The 23,263-nt window shown below is 41.7% G+C and overlaps 1 protein-coding gene across 2 annotated transcripts in view; it reads right to left on the bottom strand.

Moving 5' to 3' along the window:
• Nucleotides 1–23,263, bottom strand: part of MID1 (midline 1) — a 192,903-nt gene that overhangs the window by 150,989 nt on the left and 18,651 nt on the right. The window contains exon 1 of one of the 2 annotated variants that reach the window (XM_061998761.1): nucleotides 5,855–5,942. The exons of the other annotated variant lie outside the window; for it this stretch is intronic. The gene's annotated coding sequence lies outside the window, so the exon portion shown is untranslated. Of the gene's footprint in view, nucleotides 1–5,854; nucleotides 5,943–23,263 lie in introns of those variants that run through there. 2 annotated transcript variants of the gene reach the window in all.

Consider the following 23,263-nt stretch of genomic DNA (forward strand, 5'->3'; position numbering starts at 1 on the left):
GCTGTGGTGCAGTGTGACGGGAAGCTGTCGGCACAGCCGGAGGCATGAGAAATACATCGCACTCCCTGCCCCCAAAACATGGAGCGACTGTCATAGCATGTCACCAGCTCCTTTCCGGGGCCATGACACAGCCCTTCATAAATATTTTCTTTGCAGTCAATCACACTGCAATGAAAAATCTTATCAGACCCGTGGAAATCCTCATTTATTGTCCCACTAACCGAGAAGTAAAAGCCTGGACTCTCTTTTATTTGTTTTGCTATCTTAAAATTATTCTAGCACCCAGTTATCTCAATACTTATGCAATCAAAAAAGTTTTATCATACTCCAGGGCCAAACAAACATCATCTATTTGCCAGCTTTTCTGTCCTCCCACATCCCGCTGGGAAGATATATAATAATAATAATAAACAACCCTGACACGACAGCAAATAGGAAGGAATTTTAAGGAATTAAGAGCTATTTTTATTGTTTAGAAAAGAGATCAAAATCAGCTTCCCACCCTTTAGAGCCCTTCCCAGCTTTCAGACAGGGCGGATTCTGCACTGCAAGCCAGGGATCTCAGGGATATACAGTAATTCCTTACAGCTTGCAAAAGCATTACAAGTTCTAAGCTGCACAACTGCAATAAATGACTTTGAATCCAAGAGCAGGCTCACAAATGAAGTACCCTAAGAAGTCTGAAATTCAAACAAACTCCAGCTCACGTTCAAAAGGCTATTCACATGGCTGTATGCGAATATGGGTCTGCTACTTTCTCTCAGCTCAGTTTTCATCCTCAGCCAAATCAAATTGTTTGTTTTTCCAAATCAAACTGTTTCTCCAAATACTGAAGCACTTACTGAGCCTCAGCATATCTCTCTTCAACATTTACCACCAGGAGAACCTCATTCCCAACAGTCCATCTTCCTCCACCCCAGGCTCCAGCGTAACCCTTACCTCTGGTGCTACTCTGTGGAGGGACCCTGAGGTCTGATAACTTTTTGCAGAACTCGGAAGCTGTTGAAACCTTCCGTGCCGCTGCCTGCCTCCCTGTCCCTCCCCAGCCGGGAAGCCCTGGGACGAGGCAGCAGTGGGAAGCCGGCAGCCAGCACAGTAGAGTGCTGAGCAGGCGGGAGGGCGAGAGACAGAGACAGTTCTCATCAAAGGCAGGAGGCCTGGTGGGGATCAGAGAGAGGGAGATGCGCATCTAAATAATTCAGGCACTAATAAAAGCTTTAGGTTGGGCTCTGTTCAAGACGTGAACTGAGGCTGAATTGCAGTGTATTTCAGGCTGCCATCAATGAAGAATGCGATGTTACTTAATAACCTGATACTGACAAACCAATATTATTTTAAGAGTATTCCACATAAAGTTAATGAGGAAAGTGGCTATGCCTGGTTTTGTGTTTTTATAGCTTTAGCTTGAAATCCTATCAATGTGAAGATTTTGAGAACTTCAAGTCTGACCTCTACAGGTAGGCTGCTGAAATAGGTACAGTGTTTTTTGACCACAAATTGTAGACAGGACTTCTACAAACTGGGAAAAGATAATAGATCAGACATACTATGTAACATCAGGTTATCATCTTTGCATCTCTAAAGCCATACTTTAAAAACACTCCAGTATGTAGCATCACCTGTGGTAATTTAGTCCCAACCAATGCTTTCTTGCAAAATGCAGAGAACAGTGCAGCAACACCAGAAAAAGAACATCCAGCATGAACATTTTTGCATTCAGAAGCAGTACAGGATTGCGCTTCTGCTTTTTATTACCCCTCCTCCTCCCTCCCCAGCCTTCCATGTGCTCTGAAAAAAATGTTACTTTGAAAGCGATAACATCCATTTGCGTTTTGCAAAACTGATGTTTTTAAATGTCCTGATTGGTGCCACCTTTTTCTAATCAGAACCAACCACTCTAACAAACTACCCTTTGTCCAGAGATTCCGTCCCCTCTGTTCCCACCAACCTACAGCACATGTTGCTATAGCTACCCGGCATGTCTATTTACCACACAAGTGATCAAAGCGAGCAGACAACACACACACACACACACACATACATATATACACAGAAAAAAAACCCCTCCCCAGGCTTCCCACCAAGCAATGCCCAGCCACTAATTAACTGATACACTCCCAGCCTGTGGACTCTGTTCACTTGTTTTCTTTATTCTGTATGGTACACACACACAAAAAAAGCAGCATTCTCTGAGATGCCCATTCTTCCCTAACAGACCAAACAAACAACAAAATGTCCCGGGAGGAACTTTAATAGAGAATTTCCTAAAGCAAGACTAAGGATTACAGCACTCTAGGCTAAGAATACAGCTTTTTCTACTGAGGAACACATTAAGAATTTTAAAAGGTATGCAAAAGAAAATAGAAACTGAACACATGCTAGGAACTTAAAACAGTGGTAAGGAAAGGGGATGGTTTTGAAGTTTACACGTGTTTTGCACTGAAACTGTAAACAGCATTTATTCACTTGTATGCACACTAAAAGCTGTATGACTGCAGTCATAGTAAGTAATTGCAGTAGCTTTATGTGCCTTGGAAACACAGTTTTTCATTTTTAGGTGGCCTGTCAGTTAACAAGTCATTTTACTGAACCTCTTTATGTGATGAAGGGCCTAAGTCTGCCTCAATCCAAGTCCATAGAACTTCAATAGGAAGAGGCCAAAATAAGGAGCTGTGTTTGTCATCAGTCATGCTCCCATGAGCTGGGCAAAAGTGACTGAAAATGTTTAAAATTCATCAAACGTTGACTTTCTGTGCTCAGGGAACTTAAAACAGAGCCCACAGTGCCCTCTCCAGTTCTGCAGAAAACTCGAGGGAATCCAGATATGTAACTTGTGTCCAGCCATGTGAAACCACCGCTCTGCCACAAGAAGGCTGAGCATCTTCTCAGGAGTTTCTGTCTCTTACAAGTTAAGAATATCTTTTTAAGCAATAAACTGAATCAAATACTCTCCAAAGCTATTTGAACTATTTTACAGGCTGCCCAGAGGGGTTGTGGAGTCTCCTTCCTTGGAGGTCTTCAAGACCCTCCTGGACATGTTCCTATGTGACCTGATCTAGGTGAACCTGGTTCTGCAGGGGTGGGGGGACTAGATGATCTCTAAAGGTCCCTTCCAACACTACCATTCTATGAAAACAGTATATTAGTTACCTGCAAAGGGTTTTTTCTTGTCAGGTTAGTTGTGTTTTTTGTCTTGCAACCATGTTAGATACCTTTAAAAAAGAAACAAAATCGCACTTCTTCCTAACACATCCATATGTGTATATTTCCAGTAGATGCTTAAGCTTTTTAAGATACACAGTGAACAGTATACTTTCCCAGATGTCACACACACAGCAATATGATAGAAATTTTCCCGTTTTAGTGACTGAAGCCTAAATGCGAGGTCATTCTATCAAGACAGCAAGGAGACACCTAAAAATGAGTGCTTCATTATACTATCTCATTTACAATTCTCAACAAAATCCCTCTACCAACCCTTGTTACCTGTTAGAGACTATTGGCCTGGTACAGTGGCAAAGTAGGTTGAATCTTATCAACAGCCTGCATATTAGATTTCTACAGTAATTCCTGCACTTCAATTGGAGAAATTAGTGCATTTGTCTTGCAATGGTGCTATTGAATACCTGCAGACTGCCTTTGGGCTGGATCAGTCATTAACATAACACATTGTCTCATTCCAACACCTGCAGCAACACACTGCCAGCTCCACAGTTAACTCTAAAACCTCAAATTAACCTATGGCTCCTACCAGGAGCCTCTCAAAAGTGAGAGCACTTGGCTCCCTGAGCCTGACAAGAGGAAGAAGTTAACCCACCCCTCATTGCCAGCTAGTGTAAGGGCGGTGAAGGGGGCACTAGGGAAGGGCAGGGAAAGCAACAGGACAGGCAGGGAGAGAGGCTGGCAAAGCAAAAGAGTAGGTAAAAATCTCTCAACAGGAGGACCATGACGGGGCCAACAACGTCATCTTCTGCATACTGTTTCTTCCCGCAACTTGAAGTGGGAACGAGGGCTCGCACTGCACGTGATTTTCTTGTTCCTGAGTGTCTGCTCTGATGATTTCCAAGGTATTTTTTACGGCTAGTTCCTAGCTCATCACAGCCTTCAGGTCCCACTAAAACATTAAGCCTGCCGCCGGGGCCCGATGTGTGCAGTGGCTCTGGCCCCCACCTCCCCTCCGACTTTGCCCCTCAGGCCCTGAGGGCGCAGCGCGGGCTTTCCGCGGCCAAACTGAAAATATCTGTGCACAGCAAGCCAGCCTAAACCGGGAGAGACACGAGTCCGGAATTGTTCTGTTGGAACAGGAGAGCGAAGCCGCATCGGCCGGCAGGTGTTTAAACAGCCCCCGGCCACACTCCGGCGGGGCAAGCCGCGGGGCAGGCCCTGAGGTGGGGGCGCGGAGGTGCGTTCCTCCGGAAGCCGGGCGGGCGGCAGCGGGGACGGGACGGGCCAGGCAAGAACGAGCCCGCCCGTGGCTGCACCTCCTTTTAGGCTGGAATGTGTCTCTCCTTCCCTTTCCTCCGCTTTTGGAGGGGGAGGGCGGGTTTGTGTGTATTAACGTTCCCCCCGCCCCCCTCTATGCTGTTTGCTTTGCTCCACCATCTACGAGTTTTATTCTTTGTATAGAAATATATCAGGAGAGTAAAGTGCACGTTTCACGGAGCATTTTACTTTTTATTATTGCCATCCTGTAACATTTCTGCTGCTTTCTCGGTCCTCGTTGGCAACCCCCTGTGCCAAAGTACCCTCTTGTGGTGATAATGACTTCTGATGACTACGTGCATCCAACTGACCAACTCCGGTAGGTAAAATGCCCTTCATTTTTCTTCGCAAGGACAAGGATTGCACTCTTAAGGCTTTTCTAAAAAGTAATTCCTTGGCTAGTGCAAGAAATAAATAACTTTTCTCTTTCCGCCACCTATATTGTCTCTTCACCCTTCCCCACCTCCTGTAACTTAAACCAGTTTTCTATAACGAAGCTGACTTTTCCCACCACAGTTTCAGAAAGTGACCGGAAAACAAATGCTCCATTTGCACTACAGGTGCAAAATCCTCATACATGCATTCCCTGGACATGTACTATAAAAGCCCCACGGAAAACTGAATGAATAACACCCACACAGAAAAGAACCTAGAGAATTCTCACTTCTTCATATTTACTCATTGCCTACGTAGAAAAGAACGTGCTAAGTGCAAGTTTCGGAAGTACACTGGCAAGGTTTTTTAAACTGGGACAGATCTCTGATTCGGTCTTAAGATACAGCCCAGACAATTCTGCTTAGTCCCATAAGGCTCTTCTGAATGTACATTGTTGTTGTAAAACTATGAACAGCGAGAATAAAAATCATTTTGCCACTCTGGTTTTTAACCGAGAGAATGAGAATAAAGCTCCTTTTGTCTCCTCAGGTGAATAGAAGTCTTAAAAAAACTCATTTAAATAATCTTGGGGGAGGGGAGAATCCCTAGAAAACCCATTTTAAAGTACTTTTGTGAAGCTGCGAGACAGCTTGAAACTACTACATTTTAAAATAATCACAAGATTAAAGTACTAGCAGGCAAGGAACTCATGCAGAGCTGTTTAATAAATTACCCCTGGGCTGAATTATTGGCATATTTAGGTTTATAACACAGCGAGTCCTTTCCTTTCGCTTGTCAGAAACGGGGCTGCGAGGCAGCCTACACAATGCATTTAAACCATGGCAAAACTGGAATTGATTTACATCCCTCGCAAACCGCTTTCATGCCCCCACGGTACTTCCCAGGGCCGGCCAGGCGAGGCGAGCCCCGACAGCCCGGGACAGGCTGCCGGGGCTCGCCTCGCCTGGCCCGGCTCGACTTGCCAGCGGCTTCTTACCTGCCTCATGGTGAGATTCCCATCATCCATCCAGCCGGCAAAGGGCTGCTCACACCGCGCTGCTGTCGGCGGGGCAGAAATCCATCAAGTTTCCCACCGTAAGCAAGTTTGCCCTCACCCTACTCCCCCCACCTCCCCCCCCCCCCCCTTTTTTTTTCTTCCTTTTTTTTTTTTCTTTTTAATCCTTTGCTGGCGGCGGAGAGGAAACTCTTCTTAAGACAATGTCAAGTTTCCCAACCTTCCTTCCCCAGCCTATGAAAAGTCAGGAACGGGGAGGCAACTGTCCTCCTGGCTCTTATTTCAAACCGCAGCCTAGAGATGCTGGAGTTGGCTGCATTAGGCCATGCCATAGCCTCGCCAATCAGGAGGAAGGGGAGGGAGCCAGAGCGCATAAAGGCTGCCTACAGGAGGATTAGGAAAGCTTTCAAGGATTTAAAAGGCTGAAAGCAGCTGGAAACAGTGTCTAGGGCTACAAAGAGGGAAGTCAATTTGCGGTATAAGAGATTATGCCCATTCTCATCGAAATGCTCTGGATCTACTTAAAGCTTAGCGGGCTCCCAGGGCTTCGGCAAGCAAATGTAAACGTACAGTAGAAACTACTGAAACGTTAGAGTGACGCAGAAACGCTTCATAGCCGCCCGGTAAAACGGCAATATATATCGCGTACGAGCCGGAGCCACATGCACTCCAGAAGCACTCACTTCCTCGCGGCTGATTAAAAAGTGAACGACATAATGACATGGGCAGGAAGTAGTGAAATACAGTCTGCCATCCACATCAAGAGCATGTGTCTGTCTGGGGGAAGGAACATAAGTCCGTGTGTGAATCCATAGGCTGTGGAAATGTTTTGCTGCAAAGCTTGATTTGTCTCGGTGACAAATGTTTAATCGTCCTTAGCGTAAGCGTGTTACCTGCTTTCCCTTCTTCAGAGAGTAATTTCCTCATTCCTGAGGTTTAGTTCTTTCTGCAAGATAACACTGGACACCAAATGCAGCTTAAAAGGAAAAACAGTAGATGTTAATTTATTATTATTATTTTTAATGAAATGAACTTCTGTCTGCTGCCCCTTGGTGGCTCTCAATAAAAGAAACAAACAAAAGGCAAAAAGAAAAAAGTTCCAAATCCTGAAGTGTCATTGCTGAATGACACATTTCTTGGGTTTTTAAAAAAAGGCAGAAAAGTACAAACCTGCAAATTCATACCACCCACTCTTCTCCAAATTCTTTGCCTCTAACTTAATATCAGTTCAGAAGCTTGATAGTCTCTCTGTTCCACTCTAAATGGAAATCTGTCTTTTGATCTCAAGGGACAATCAGACAAATCTGATGTCTGAAGAAAAGCTCCAATATCATGGGTTTGCTTCTGCAAGGGTTTTATCTACCAAGGCGAAAAGTAGTCACTATCCAGAAAAGTTCGTATCAGTCCAAGAAATCTTACTGAATTGAGCTGCAGGGAAAAAAAATATTACAAAGATGTGCTGCCAGGATTTTAATTAAAGGCTTCCTAAAATCTATTTCCTTTTAACTTATGATAAGCTCCAGCACTACGTATGTCACGGGGAAAGGAAGAAAGGGTCTGAAAAAAAGTAATTAATTTACTTTTCCATTTAATAGCAATAATGATTGCAACCAAGAAAGGAGCTTGTGTAATACTGGCACTGTCCATCTCAGAAGCAAGGCATGGAGGAAAATCTTAAAAACACAATTGCACTTTATCCAGGGCCAACTGTGCTCTTGCCTGCTTCATGTCCTCAGGTGGAAAGATTCAGTTGTATGCTTTAATGTACAACAGAAACCAGCCATCTCCAGAGATCAGCATAGCACATTTCATAAGGGTAACACCAGCCATTTACACTAGCAAAACGTGGAGACAACTTAGGGATCCTCCAGGGATCCAGGGTCTAGTCCTGCACACTTGCACAACAGCTCCAAGCAGCTGCAATGCACAGAGTGAGGTGCATTAAGAGTACTTAAGAGGAATTCTTGTCCTCTGTTCCCCAAACATAGCTCAGTGAACACGTGCCACTTGAAATGAGTTCATGGTATGCAAAGACCTTTTACTGCGGTTAAATGTAGGAGAATCCTCTCCAGGATGCAGTCAAAAGGAAGCATAAAAATGCTTTTCTGAAGTAATTGGAGCCTTAGGGATAATCATCCCTGGGGAAGGTGATTTAGCAAAAGGTGCAAACTAACAAAATCATTAAGAATTACATAGGATTCACCTGAAAACTTTGTATGTGGTTTCAGTGCTTTAAGAAAGGGTTTCTGAGAATAGATTCAGAGTTTTCATGCAAGAAGTTCAGTAAGAACTCAGACATTATGAAGATCAAACAGCTGCAGAATGTTTTGGGAAATGCACAGCTTTTCATATACAACATATGCTCCTTACAGGACGAATTGGGAATTGCACAGAATGTGGTATCGAAACATGAGTTAGTTCTTTACAGTAAAAACTCAGTGTTAGGAAAAAAACCCCATATTTTTTAAAAAAATAATGAGACACGTTCAAGGTGGGGTGCAGACTCGTTTTTTACTGAAAAATAGTGACAAAGAGAGACCCCATTCTAATTCCACCATTCACTTTCCACCTTTGAGGAATGTAGTTGCTATCAACCTGTACAGCAGCAATACTATGACACATGGTGGAGTCAGAAAACTAAGTTCTGCACTTCCTTAAGGTCTCTGAGTGGCACAAGAGGAAGAGACAGGGTCCACTTCCAAATTGGTTTTGAAGGTAGTACAGCTAGAGGTGAGGAAGAGGAATTGTTGCTTGGTAAGCAACAAAAGATAGGTAGTGTTTTTTACACCTTCCTCTGCATACACATTTTCACATCTATAACCTAAGTGTATGCACATGCATGACACAGTCATGTGGTCTTTGGGGAATAAAATAAGATTCTGTGCCTGAAAGAGGAAACTTTGACAGTCTGTCTAATGGGAACCTGCAGAAGGAACTGCAGCCAGAGGAGGTGGGTGGCAAGTATATGTTCAAGCATCACTGGGAGCAAAGATCTGTATAAGTGAGACCAAAGTCACAGTTGAGAGCTCGGTAGTTTTAGAAGATTCTTATGGAATTAAGAATTCTTTGGCCACGAATGTACCAAACCATTCACAGTTTTATGTTCTGTGAACTCTGGTTATCAGTAGAAATGGTCAGACTTCCCCTTATCAAACCTCAGTTTAACCTGCCAGAAAGATCAGAGTTAGCAGTGACTTCAGCTGACACAGAAGGACCAAAGTAGCTCTGACCTTGCTGCTCACTTCAGGTTCCTGTCACACTCCTTATCACATACCAAGCACCTCTCAGGCAAAAAGGGCAGACACACAAGCCCTCCATCTAGCCTCATGTCTCAAGCACCATGTTGCCCCATTCACTAAAGCAGAGACAAGGCACAGTACCTTTATCTGGACTTCTATTACCAGCAGCATTGACAATCAAGAACTTCAGTTCAGGATCTGTTCTGTTCCTGACCTGACAAAAGTAGTTAGCAGGTACCTGTGAGAGCTATGGGTGTTGGGCACTAACTCACAATCCTTCTTCCTGTTGCTTCTTAAGATAAAGAAGTAATTTTAGCATGTGTCCTGAGCTGTCTTAAGCAGCCCAAAAGATTTGTGAGTACCTACAAACATCAGTAAAACCCACCACTATGTAATACCAGTTACAAATTGTATGTTATGTACAACTATATTTTTACTAAAGCATAGTAAACTTGGTATTGTGTGTTCTTTGTTGGCACATCAACTCATTATGGAAAAGTTCAGCTGAGTTTAGTGGGATGAGGCTTAGTTCAGTGCCTGTCAATGCAGTGGACAAGTTGAAAGTTTCAAATTCTGACAAGGACAATCTTGACAATAAAAGTTTTGCACTGTTTCAAAATCTGAACCTTTTGCTTATTCTGATTTGTTAAGTAAACCTTCCTTAATCAGCTTAATTCTTTCCAATAAATTACCAAACATGGGAACACTTTTGAACTGGCGGACCAGATGCAAAGCAGCCTAATGTGTAATTAGTCACTGGAGGGGTTTTTTGGTGTAACACAATTTAATGTAGTCCAGACCAAGCTATGACTGTACCAGCTGCAGGAGGAGTGCAGAACAGGAAGTGGAGAAAAGGACTTTCTCTCATTAGCTGAATTTCAGCTGACATGGAAATCCTTCTGGGCCCAGAGAATTCAATATACTGTAAAGACAGAAGACTCACTCTGTCTCTTTACAGAGCTGTGCCAAATAGAGACAGATCAGACCCCAGGATCTGATTATATGGTAGGAGTCAAAGAGTTGCTGAAGGGAAAAAAATATGACCTAGCACATAGGTTAGAAAGAGACAAACCTAGCTTGAAAAATCAACATTTATTTATTTCTAATGGGTTTTTATAGTCTTTCCCTCGGCAATTTCATATTGGCACCTGCAGGAAGAGCAGGATGTCCAGAATACAAAATACTATTTAATAACCTCAGATAACACTAGAAGGCAATGCTGGAATGTAAAAATAACCTCCACAAGAACTGACACAAAATATGAGGTTTCAAGATGAAGACAAATTTCTGAGAAGAAAGTATGAAAAATGAAAAAAAAAATCTGAAATAGTGTTAATGTGAAAAATTGTTCTCAAGATGTGAAAGTGTCACACAATGATTTAAAAACATAGATTTGCAGAGCTGGATCTCACAAAGCAGTGCATAACTGCTTTGATCAACATCGATGTAGTGAATACAATATAGATAAACTGATTACCCCGTCAGAGTGTTTGACATATGGATATTTAAACAGCAACACATGTTTTCCAACAGAAGTTTAAAAACAAGACCAACAATATCAGACATCCTTAAATTTACAAATATACACCTGAAAGCCACAGCACACACAGATATCCGTAAGGCAGATGTTTGGGAAATTTGTTGCCTCTCAAGCAAGATGACTCAGCCTTTTGGCAGGGAATCACTAAAACAGGCAGAGATGAGAAAGATCAGAGCTCCAGTCCTCTTAGTAGACTGGTCCTTATATGACCATTTGCCCTTGCTTGGTTATTTGCAGCATCTCCAAAACTGCTCTGATCGCGCTTGGGACTGCACCAGCCACAGACAAGAGAGAAGGGAAGACGTCTTCAGGATAACTTCTTTCTCCATCACTTATGCAATCTAATCTACAGCTCAGTCAGACAGAAAGGTGGTTAAAAGAGCGATCCATCTGCACTTGCAAATGACAAACCTGACTAGACTTTTTGATTAAGGAATTTTAATCAAAAGGATAATATCTGCTAGATTTCATTTAACCACATCTGCTATGAAGCAGATACATGATCTGCTAGACTGAACAAGCTGGTGCACATTCATGTGTAATAAATTGGTGATAAGAAGACGTTGATCTTATTTATAAATGTTAATAAGATCTCCAAATATCTAAAGGGTGGGTATCAGGAGGTTGGGACATCCCTTTTTTCTATAGTAGCTAGTAACAGGACAAGGGGTAATGGGATGAAGCTGGAACACAAAAAGTTCCACTTAAACATAAGAAAAAAACTATTTCACTGTGAGGGTGACGGAGCAGCGGCACAGGCTGCCCAGAGGGGTTGTGGGGTCTCCTTCCTTGGAGGTCTTCAAGACCCACCAGGACATGTTCCTATGTGACTTGATCTAGGTGAACCTGCTTCTGCAGGGGCGTTGGACTAGATGATCTCTGAAGGTCCCTTCCAACCCCTACCATTCTGTGATTCTATGATCATCTATTCCAAAATGATATACAAGTATCATTAAATTAAAAAGGCTGACAAAGAAGGATGTGATAAGGATTCACAATTTCTAAAACATCTGTTCTGTAAAATATATATGTCAAACTAAATGGAAATAATAATTAGGTTACTGTATTTTCTCCATTTTATTTCCTAGGGTTTTACAATGAGTTGATACTTCAGTGCTAATTATACCTCATTACACTAAAAGTAATAGATACTAGTTAAATTACACCAGTTTCTTCTTAATATTCCAGTCTTAAGCAGCCATGAAAACAAGAATGGTAACAAGACAAGAATTACTGTATGTTTCTGTAAATACCACTAGCATAGAAAAAAAGAGTAACTTTACTTCATTGTATTCTGTACCAACTACTTATTTAGTGACGTACTGCAGGTCAGTCATGCAATGACTCAAGCTAAATAAATACTCAAGCAAATACCAAAAGTTGGACAATATATGCCTTTTACAGCCAAACACCAAACAGTAGCTGTCAAAATCGATACTGTTCTGCTATTCCAGGAGTTATATCTAAACGTATGATCACATGTGTTCGATGAAGAGTCACCTGGCCATAATTTCACTGAAACTAGTTAAAACCTGAACTAGTAAGTTGCCATCTAAAGCAAGCAGGTAGCTACTGAGACCATCAAGCCATGGAAATCCTTCCTTTCCAAATGAAAGTGCCACAGGTTTACCTAAAAAATGTGAACGTTCTCACAATTAAGCCATTCTGCTCTACAAGATAGTTTTTCTACAGCCTGCACACAGCAGGTTAGACATATCATATGCCATGCAGAAAGTCTGTGCCAGAATTGAGAAATTCTAAGCACTGTTGGGTCTATGCCATGTCCGGGAAGAATTACAGAGAGATTACTCTGTGTTGCAAAACTTTCCAAGAGGGAAGAAATGCTGGCATTTTAATGTCTTTTCAGCTCCACAGTTGAGGCAAGGCATTAATGTGAAAAACTGGAAGATTTCTGCACCATCTTTTTTCTTCTTCTCAGAAACCATTTGCTATTTTAAAATTCTGCTGTATTTTCCTGGAATTACACTATATAGCTTTGGTCACACTGAAGTAAAAGAAGAGCTCAGACATCTCTCTACAAATCCCCTGAAGCGAAATGCTACTGGAGGGACAAACAGCCAATATTTCACAGACTTGAAATCAGACGTTTCAGCTCAGATCTTTTTGCAGTTGAACCTCCTCAAGAATATTCCTGTAAGGAAATTTCACTTTTCTCTCAAGTGCCCCAGCTACCTATGCCAGCTGCCTGCCACAAGGAAAAAGGGCCTTTGTGAAACAGGCAACCTCTAGGAAGAGGAGATGAAAAAGTTACCTGTCTGTCAGTTATACAGCAACAAGGTCACATGAAAACTTTGTGAAGTGACTCATGACTGTATCTTAAACAATAGTAATACAAACTGCAACCTGTGAACTACCTGTGAATCCATGAGTAAAGCCTTTCATGGCCTCCATTGTACTTCTCAAACTGTGTATTGAAGCTGTCTTTATTTTCAGCTGCCTTAATTTTCAGGATAAAGGAGAGAATAAATCTAAAAATACTAAGTCGTCTTTAAACATTAGTATAATCATGCTAGTACAGGCTTCTCCATAAGCAAGAATGAAAGAAAAAAAAGGATTCTTTGCAGACATGACTACAAGTTTCTAGGCTAAATATAAGTAGACGGAGTGGGAAAGACAGTATTGATCAGGCAATGTAACAAGTAGACTATGGAAGTTATTTCTAGAACTTGGTGTGTGTGTACACATGTGAATGTGTAAGAGAAATACGTTCAAATTCTTCAAGTAAAAATAAATGTGCATGCTTGGACTTTCTCTGTTAAAAAAATAAGAAAGATGTTTTCAGATTATCTTCCCTACAACTGAATGAAGTATCTCTCTAGCCAGGATACAAATGGATTGCATTGTATGTGATAAGGTCTGCAGGGGGTGAGCTGCGGAACGACAACAGAAAACCTAAATCCAAACCTGAAGTCTTTAGACTCTGTCCAGGAAAACCTCTTTATACAACTGAGAATTTGCTAACATATGTGACTCATGCGTTGACTCATAAGTTTCTGGAGTTCACTGGGGTTACTGTCAAGGTCAGATTACCTACGAAAAATTGAATTACTATCCCTTCCCACTGCTTCAGCGAGGCCCTTGATACTGACTATGCATTATATTTATGTGGGAAGTTTTACACACACACACACACACAGATCACAATCTTCTAATTTCAAATGAGAAAAACAGGCAAAGAATTTCAAACAAAATTCAAAGAACCTCCTTAGCAGAGGATTTTAAATGAAGTAATTCAAGGACGTGGGCAGATACCACAAAGCGTTAGTCACAGCAGTAAAATAAAGACACAGTTTCAGAGAGTCTTCCCTGTTGCATTAATGCTTTTTCTCACCAGGAACATTGCTTAAAATTATTTATGTGTTCACCAGCTAAGGAGGGGTTTGAAATGCTGTGCTTATAAATAGGCCCATTGGGAGGACTGCCCTGAGAGGACTGGTCTGGTCAGGTCTCACCCTTCTATCTGTGCCAAACAGCCCTTTTATAACCTTTAAATTGTTTTCAGATGGTACTTTTACGAGCCACTGTACCTTGTTCTTTTTAATTACAGGCACGTATAGTGTAGGTTTACCAGTTTCCAAAAGAATTTTTACTTTATTTAGCTCACATTTCCAGATGTGTCCCCTCTTCAGGCCTCCCTTTTTGTTAAATGGCACTGGCAATAAAAGACAATGACTGCAAAGATAATGTACTTCTCCAAGTTCCAGGCAAACCAGTTTCATAATCCCGTCCTTTGATTCTTATTTTACAAGCTACTCTTATAAAAAGTACTAAAATAAAAAACCTGACTGGTCTACGAAAACTATATTTTCACAGTTGGTGTTAAACATTTTCATGAAGATACTCAGAAAATCTGATGAAGTAACTCAGAAAATCTGATTCGGGTAGGAGTTGTGGAATATGAAGCCCAGCACAGAAATAAAATGCTCACCAGGAGGCTTTAATTTTTTGCATCTCCTACTTCCACGGTTTATTATTAGTCTACATTTGTCATTTCAATGCTGAAATTTGCAGATATTCCTCAGTGTGTCCTATTTAATGAGTATACATATTTATTTACAAGGAGACTCAACCATTCTAACCCCTGCCTGCAATACACTTTCTGACAGCATTATTTTGCAACAGCAGGAAAAAAAAAAGTACAAAAGTAGCTCTTACCACAGATTACCCCAACAGTGACAACAGTGAAGGTTAATGCATGCCTTCTAGGCTGTTTCATATAGATTTTGATCCCTAGGGCCGAACTTTGTCACATATGCTCATTCTCTCCCTCTTGTTCCAACATCTTCCTTAGCTCCTATTTTGCTGTAATATACTACAAAATTGCAATGCTATGTGAAGGTCCTAATTCCCATTTCATAGAGACCTTTTCCAAACCTCTTGGGCACAAAGAAGCTCCTTATGGCCATAGCAATGGAGACTGATGTCCTGACAATCCTGTCAGTTCCAGCCAGTCACGGTTTTAGTGCTCTTGGCTTCTCATCTACCACCTACAATTAAGAGTAAAGGACTTGGTACTACATGGTGCTGCAGTCCAAAATTAGACATGAAAATGCCTCAGCACAGACAGAGGAATGAGGCTCAGTTGTGCAGCCACGGTGCCCGGTTACTAAATCACTTGCTAACTGTTGATTTTGCTACCCTCCTTCTACAGGTCCACTCAGGAATGGAAGCATATACACAGTATACTGCACTTCATACTGAAGTGAGAGAGGAATTAAAATGAAAGACTTTTATGATCTAAACACAGTTTCTGTATATCTTTTACCAAAGGAATTCACTGGGATCTTCAGACAACTGATAACAACCTGCCTCTTTAAGTAGTTTACAGACTGGGAAAATAAAGTCCACCACCAAAAAAAGGAGAAAGCACAGAGTTGTTTGGGAAAAGGTGATCACACTTTAGCGAGGGATCTTTGCAGTCCATCCCAGTGTCCTTAGCTTTAGGGCTGTGGGGCACAGAAGTAATGCTGCAGAAAAATTTACCTGCCATGTCCACGTTTTAGACTTTGGAAGCATAAAGCTCTGACTAGTTGCAGCTTGTAAACTGAAAAGAAAGGGAGAACACCTGAAATGCAAAGTCTAAAATGTCAGAAGCTTTCACTACAGCCAGAAAGATTATTATTGTTATGGCTTTAAGTGATTAAGAAATCTGCAAATAAAGGTAATGGCATAACTGCCTTTGTAACTTGATAACTGCTTCAAGGGAGGGATCTGTGGTTATTCATTTAGTTTTGGGTGCCTTTGTGTGAGATCCCATGTTCAATCCTTTTGGGAAACCTTTCCCTTTATGTTGTCTCTGGCTGCCACAAACCACTAAAGCCTTCAGAACACTTAACTGAGGGTGGTTATTGTAGGCATATTAGTGGGTGAAGGGTGATGTGTCCATCATTCTGATCCCTGCAGTGACTCCTTCTACCCATTAGTCTTTTGCTTTTGATAAAACTTACATATAAAAACAAAGTACAAGAGCAAGGAGAAAGCAGATAATAGACTGGGAAGTCACAACTCTCAAACATTTTGTAACATTTGTCTTTCAGTGTAGCTCTCTCCAAGAGATAATATCATCAGCATTTTACAAATATTAGCAGGGCATTTGGCGAACATTTCATTAAGATGTTTCAGTGTCTCAAACAGGTGATGGGGGTTGCTATGGTTACTATATTCTCGTAGGCTGAATACTAAATAGATTCACAAAATATATATTCTCACTTGTTATGTAAAATACTAGTCACCCAGCTGGCACTTGCTTATGCACCCCGTTTGTTTCATCAAGGACTTTCCATTCTTTCAAATAATGTGGATTTTACTGCTGTTTAGAGAAATGAGAGGTCACCAACCATTCTCCTTCAGAAAAGGAAACAAGTTAGGTAGTTAATTTTATTTGGATCCTTGCTTTGACAAACTGTCTATATTGCCAGAGGCAGCTGAGGATATAGCTCCTCCCACTCTCCCCAGACAATACTATCCACACCCTCTAGAGGTGGAAAGTGATGGGGAACCAGAGACCCCACCCCTGGGCGATATGGTGCAATTACCTCTAGCACAGTTAACACCCCTGCTTAAACCCCTGAGACTCCAGTGATAAAGATTCCTTTTGGAATGGGTGTGGATAAACAACATGTCAGGCATGACTGACCAGTGAAATGAGCACATGGGGAGAAAAAGATCCTGTACCAATGTGCTAAGTGTGGGAGGACCAATGAGAAACAACACAGCATTGGCTGTCACTTCCCAAAGTGTAAAGGAGTAATGATATCTCCTCCTCCTCCTAAAGGCTGGACCTGTGAGGAATGTCATGCAACCTTTAAAACCAAAACTGGCTTGGGACAACGTAAGAGATTGGCACATCCAGTTACACGAAACAGAGAGCGGATTGCGGCTTCTCATCCCAAAGAAAGTACGAATAGGGGCAAGCACAAACAATGCTGGACCAAAGAGGAGGCTGAATTACTGAAGAAGCTTGATAAACAGTTTGAAGGGAGGAGAAACATCAACAAATTAATCTCAGAGCAATTAACATCGAAAACACCAAAGCAAATCAATGATAAAAGAAGAAACTTGTATAACTTCCCTACTAAAGGAAAACATCTTGAACCCATTATAGAGGCTGAGCAAGATGTGGAACATCTTGAAGACACTGGGTCACACAATAAGGACTAAATAAAAGGTCATTATCGGAAAGTATTATCAGAACATTTAACAACAGGTGATGTGGACTTTTTTCACAAGTTATTTGAAAAAGTGATGAAAGGCAAGGACTATCTATCTACTTTGAACAAGGAGACGATTAATGAATACTATGAACATTTATATCTTAGGACTACTGAGCTGTACACCAACCAATCCCAGAAACTCCAGGAGCCTAAGGTAGCCACCTTTTCGAAACCCTCAAAAGAGTGGATGAAGAAAAGGGCCACTAGAAGGTGTAAAATCCTGAGGTTCCAGCCGCTGTTCTACCCAAATAGGGGAAAACTTGCCGGTATCATCCTGGACAGAGAGGAACCCCTGCAATGTGATATTTCCCTGGAGGAAATACACAATGTGTTTAAGTCCAGATGGGAATCACCAGGAGCATTCAGGAGCCTGGCAGACTTTCAGTCTTCTGGCATGGCAGATAATACGGTATTTGAAGCCTTGATAACCGCAAAGGAAATTGCAAAGAACATTAGAGAAATGAGTATGAAATCATCACTGGGACCTGACAGGGTGGGTGTGAAAGACCTTGTTAAGGTTGATCCAGACCTCACCCACACACCATAGAAGTATTCAACTTGTGGTTAACATCAGCAGCAGTCCCTGACAAGGTCAAAGAATGCCGAACTGTGCTAATACCTAAAAGAGCTCTACCTGAGCGCCATAATGACATTAATAACTGGCACTTGATTACCATTGGATCAGCCATCCTGAGATTATTCTCAAGAATTCTAACAGCTAAGCTGACAAAAGCATTTCCAATAAACCCAAGGCAAAGAGGCTTTATAAAATCAGTTGGCTGTACAGAAAATGTAAAACTGCTACAGGTTCTTATACAACATGCCAAGAGAGAACATCATACCTTGGGTGTAGTATTCACTGATTTAGCTAAAGCCTTTGACACTGTCAATCACTCCCATATTATTGCTGTTTTAAAACAGAAGGGAACTGACAATCATCTAATTACATTGATAGCTAATACGATGAAACGTCTATTAACATGAAAAAAGCTAGCACTGACCCAATTGGAATTCACGTGGGTGTGAAACAGGGTCACTGTTTCATAGGGTCACTATGTCACTGTTACTCTTTATCTCTAGACCCTCTGCTGTGTAAATTGGAAAATAAGGGATGTGGGTACCAACATTGCAATACTAATATAACAGCAATGGCTTTTGCGGATGATCTGGTTTTGTTAAGTAGTTCCTGGGATGGAAGGTTAATAATATTAAAATCTTGGAGACCTTTTGTGATCTTACAGGTCTCAAAATACAGGGGGAAAAATGTCACGAGTTTTTAATAAAACCCACTAAAGGCTCATATACCAGCAATGATTGTAATCTCTGGGTCATCAATAATACCCCCCTTAAATTGATCACGCCAAGTAACTCTGAAAAGAATATGGGTCTGCAAATCGACCCATGGTTTGGGATATCTAAACTGGAGTTACGATCAAAAATGGGAAAATGGCTACATCTGATTGATAAGGTGCCTTTAAAACCGTTACAAGAGGTTGAAAGGGTATGCAATCCCTAGAATAATATACTTGGCGGACCAATCCAATGCAAAAGTCACTAATTTGCTTGACTTGGCAATTCGATCCTCTGTGAAGAGGTGGTTACATCTTCCCCCTAGTATGTCATGCCTTACTGTATTCTAGCATCAGGGATGGAGGCCTGGGCATAACCAGATTGGTGGCACTAATTCCCTGTGTGCAAGCCAGAAGACTGCATAGATTTGCCCAGTGTTCTGATGAAATCATAAGATCTAGTGCAAAAACTGAAAATATTGAGAAGGAATATTCTAAAATTATGGGTTATAGCTGGTGGAGGTTATAGCTGGTGGGGACAAAGAAAAGATACCATCGATCTGGGAACCGCAATCTGTCATGGTTATGTCCAATGAGGGAAGCGAGGGGTACTCAGCATGGGGAAGATCTCCTGTGAAAGTATACTACCCTAAGCTGTGTAACTGGAGAAAACAAGAGTTCCAAAGATGGACCAAATTGCAATCCCAGAGCCATGGTATTACAAACTTTGAGGGGGATAAGATCAGTAATAGTTGGATTGGTAACAACAGGAGCATTCCTCCAAGGAAAATAATAACTGCCCTACAACTTAGGGCTAATGTTTACCCTACAAGGGAATTCCTTGCAAGAGGTAGACAAGAAAGCCTAAACAAAACCTGTAGACATTGTGGTTCTAAAATTGAATCCATTGCCCATATTATTGGCTTCTGCCCAGCAGTTCAAGAAGCCAGAATTAAGCACCATAATGATATCTGTGAAATTCTTATAGAGGAGGCTAAAAGGAATGATTGTCTTATTTTTCAAGAGCCATTACTTAGGGATAAGAACAATGAATTATTTAAACCTGTTTTGGTTTTTGTTAAAAATCAGACAGCACGGGTAGTGGATGTAACTATTAGATACGAAAGTAAGTCAGCTACCCTGAGAGAGGTGGCAGAGGAAAAAGTTAACAAATATAAACATCTAGAATATTAAATTAAGGAACTGACAAATGCTACAAGAATTAAGTTTACAGGTTTTCCTGTGGGATCTAGAGGTAAGTGGTTCGAAGGTAACTTTGAACTACTTACTGAATTAGGCCTCTCTGCTTCCCGATGGGAAAGAGTTGCAAAGCGCTTGTCAAAGAAAGCACTCTTTACATCTGTTGACATTGTACACGTTTGCTAGCTCAGTCAAAAGGCAACAAGATCCTTACAATTGAAAAAAACTATTGTAGTTCTGTATTTCATGTTTTTGTAGTCTTTGTACTTTCTTTTACTATGTTTTTAATGTTTTTATTGTGTTTTTAATTAAATAAATCAGACTTGATTATGAATGCCAAGTTTCAACCATTGGCTGTGGTAGTAGCAAGACAGAATTTCGTTTGATCTATATGATGTGTCTCACTAAATTGTTACAAGTCATGAACTGGCCATGACATAGGTGGATGGGCCACCTTTATTAACCTGGAAAAGAGACAGCTAGTCTGTCTTCCTAAATAGCCTGTTTATAATTAAATAAAAAAATGACTGCTCCACTGTACAGGAATTGTGAGAGCTTTTATTTCAGAGGATCTAATGAGACATGGAAATGTGTCTATGAGACAACAAGTCCAAGCTACACAAAGAACTTAACATTAGCATGGCAATAGACCATATTGGTTTTAATACCCTGAACTCTTTATGTTTATCTTCAGATGGGACCCTGAGATTGTCCCATCACCAACACTTGATCCAACGTTTCTTTCAGACAGGTTTCTCTTTTGCCAATGGAACTGAAGGTGATATTTAGGAAGTCTATTATCAAGCATCCAACTTGGGAGAAAACTGTGTCATACCAAATTATGACAGTTTAATAAGAAATTACAAAGGGAAAAAGGCTTCTGAGCACTGCCTACTCAGAAGGGCAGGCTAAAATGAGTTACTGTAAAGACATTACCTTTGGCATTTTTACCCTTGTCTGTCCCCTTCATGATGCAACTAAAGGAAAGTTTTAACACACCAGCTTCATTTTATTTTATCTTGTTTATTAAGATACCTAAAATGTAAACTAAATATAAAGTTCCTTAATTTTTCTTATGATCAGATCAGTCTAGTTCTGGGCCTCTTGGGTAAAGAAGGACAGGGAGCTGCTGGAGAGAGTTCAGCACAGGGCTACAAAGATGATGAAGGGAGTGGGTATCTCCCTTATGATGAAAGTCTGAGGGAGCTGGGGCTCTTTACCTTGGAGGAGGCTGAGGGGTGATCTCATTAATGTTTACAAATATATAAAGGGTGGGTGTCAGGATAATGAAGCCAGGCTCCTCTCAGTGATGTCCAGTGATAGGACAAGGGTCAATGGGTACAAGCTGGAACATAAGAGGTTCCAAAGGAACACAAGGAAGAATTTCTTCACTGTGAGGATGACGGAGCACTGGAACAGGCTGCCCAGATGGGTTGTGGAGTCTCCTCCTCTAGAGACATTGAAAACTCACCTGGACGAGTTCCTGTGTGACCTACTCTAGGTGGTCCTGTTCTGGCAGGGGGTTTGGATTAGATGATCTTTTGAGGTCCCTTCAGCCCTTGAGATTCCATGATTCTGTGATCAAAACATCACTGTTTGGCTTGCTTTGGACCACTGTGATCATTATATACCTGGTACCTTGTTTTTTAAAAAAAGTTATTGACATCACTTTCAGTCATTGGGTGGAATCCTGCTGCTATGAAACTCATTTACAGGAGTAACAGCACAATTTTTGCTGAGCTAAATGTAACTAGGATGTAATCTGTATGTCACTGATAACCTGAATGCGATAAGGAAAAAAAAAATCCCTTCAAGCTAGGGTGATAACTTGGATGTATTTGAACACCTGTTACTATACTAGTGATAGTAATCAGTTCAGTTTTGAGTAAGATTAAGCAAGAGTAAATGTGCTCACAACTTCCAGATCTGCTTTTACAGCTTGCACCCAAATAGATTCCTGGGAAATGAATTATTATTTTGCAGTCTGAGGCAGAAAAGTTTTACAGCAGGACTGAGCAACAGCGTGGAAGATAATATATGGAGCAGATCTAAGCACTAACTAGGCACTTACCTTATGCATTCTGAAACATAGAATGTTGCATATTTCTAGAATCAAAAATGGACATAACATATTGTTCTTGTAAGGTGTTACCATGTTAACAACTAGAGCACCTTCTGTTAAAACTATTAATATATGGCTTATCACGTCATAAAAGCTTGAAATCACAATGCAACGACAATAAGCACATATGGTACATATGAAGTCAATCTGCAAGCACAATAATAGGCATTCAGCGAGGAGCACTTTTTGTGATGTAGTTAGCAGAGGTAAAATTGTCATGTTTGTCCTACAAACGCCAGTTTTGTTACCCACAAAATAACCCGTCCATGTTCAGTCTGTATTTGGGTTCCTTTCCAAGGTGTAAGAATGTCTGTTGTTGCCTCACCGTTCCTCAGCACATACCAACTCCGACCAGCAAGGTCTGCAGGTGGTGTGAAGTCACCTGTCAGAACGCTTGGCTATTTTAAGGAAATCCGATCCCAAACCTACAGCTAATCCTCTGTTTACACCAAGATAGTTATCATCTATCCCAATGATTCAGTCACAGGTTTAAGTATTCAGTTGTGGCATTCAGATGACTGTTGGAATAAGCACAGAAAAGCTGGTGGAGTGATAATGATGAGACAGTAAGAGGTGGGAAAAATCGGAACTGGAATCCCTTTGTGCAAATACACACATCGACTTTAGGGCGCAGTGATAAACTCGCTCGGGAACACACAAAAAACCTGAGGTGGTCACAAAGGTGGTCACAGGTGGTCACAAAGAGACACTGCTCAAGCAACTGCCTAGCAACCTTTCTCATGTACAGCTACTGGGGGAGGCAGGGGGAGGGGGTGTGTGTGATGCCTGCAGCAGCGCTGGGTAGGATTTGAACGGGCTTCGCAAGGGCTATGCACTGACTCTGGGCCCGCCGGCCCAGGCCGCGGCGCGCGGGAAGACCGATCCGAGCCTGCGGGCGCAGAGCGGCCCCTGGCGGCCGCTGCCTCCTCTCCCTTCCGCATGGCGCGGCCCGGCCCGGCCCGCGAGGGCGGCTCGCAAGGCGGCGAGTGGCTCGGGAAGAGACGGGGGCAGTCGGCAGGCTCCTTTCGAGGCAGCCGTGACAGCGGCTTCCTGTGGGAATGGCAAAAACTTTCTTTTTTACGGGGACAAGCGGAAGTTCTGCAGATGCTTTTCAACTGAGCTTCGGGTCCCAATTTAGCAACGTTAAAAAGAAATGTTAAAAACAGTATACAACAGGCAGTTCCATTGCTTCCTGCTGATCCTGAGATGTGAACTCTGCTTCTAAACCTTTCTAGTGCATAAAACTGATTTCTACATGCAAGAAGGC

The sequence above is a fragment of the Colius striatus genome, chromosome 1 (genome assembly GCF_028858725.1).
Source record: "Colius striatus isolate bColStr4 chromosome 1, bColStr4.1.hap1, whole genome shotgun sequence".
NCBI classification, from domain to species: domain Eukaryota; kingdom Metazoa; phylum Chordata; class Aves; order Coliiformes; family Coliidae; genus Colius; species Colius striatus.